The sequence below is a fragment of the Portunus trituberculatus genome, unplaced genomic scaffold (assembly GCF_017591435.1).
Source record: "Portunus trituberculatus isolate SZX2019 unplaced genomic scaffold, ASM1759143v1 PGA_scaffold_500__1_contigs__length_5555, whole genome shotgun sequence".
Taxonomy (NCBI): domain Eukaryota; kingdom Metazoa; phylum Arthropoda; class Malacostraca; order Decapoda; family Portunidae; genus Portunus; species Portunus trituberculatus.
This window is the reverse complement of record NW_025541668.1, coordinates 183-1,077: the sequence shown is the minus strand read 5'-3', so window position 1 is coordinate 1,077 and position 895 is coordinate 183. Positions and strand designations below refer to the sequence as shown.

The 895-nt window shown below is 38.0% G+C and overlaps 1 non-coding gene across 1 annotated transcript; it reads right to left on the bottom strand.

Moving 5' to 3' along the window:
• Positions 1–384: 384 nt before the first annotated feature.
• On the bottom strand, positions 385–503 carry LOC123500862. Its single transcript, XR_006673480.1, has one exon. It is a non-coding gene; the product is annotated as a 5S ribosomal RNA (ribosomal RNA).
• Positions 504–895: the final 392 nt, after the last annotated feature.

Below are 895 nucleotides of genomic sequence, written 5' to 3'. Positions count from 1 at the left end.
ACACGTCCGTGCAGGTGGTCATTCTTATCCCCTTCCCCCGGCACCAAGCTAGGCTAGCGGTTCGATGCAATTTCTCTATAGGAGAGAAAAAAAAAAATGTCAGTTCGAGTCCTCTCCTATTCATGTGTGTTTAGAATACACAGTTTTGTCTGGTAATCCAGGCACGAGGTAGTACAAGAATAAATGGATGAATTAACAAAGAATAAAATAAGCAGGTAAAACAATATAAGAATAGACAAATCAAACCTTCTTCTTCTTCTTCTTCTTCTTCTTCTTATTATTATTATTATTATTATTATTATTATTATTATTATTATTATAAAATAATAATAATAATAATAATAAAAAAAAAATAAATAAATAGATAAATGAAAAATAATGGAATGCCAACAACATCTGGTGTTCCCAGGCGGTCACCCATCCAAGTACTAACCGGACCCAACGTTGCTTAACTTCGCTGATCGGACGAGAAGCGGTGTGTTCAACGTGGTGTGGTCGTTGGCACTCGATGTGAGATTTTAGGCCCCTTTAAATTCTTCCTGGCTTGCCCTACTATACTCCGTATACCCTGTGAATCAAGTCCTTTCTAGGTGTTTCTTGGTTTAATATCGTTTCCCTATTGGATTAATCTCTGTCAGTCTGTCTGTCTGTCTGTCTGTCTGTCTGTCTGTCTGTCTGTCTGTCTCTTCTCTTCTTCTTCTTCTTCTTCTTCTTCTTCTTCTTCTTATTATTATTATTATTATTATTATTATTATTATTATTATTATTCTGACACAGACTCAGTCTGCCTCCTCTGTGGCTGGCTGGCTGGTTGGCTTGTTGCTCGCTGCATGCATGCCGCTGGCTGGAAAATCTGGCACCTCCTCCGACTCGATATTATTTGGTTTTACGCCGT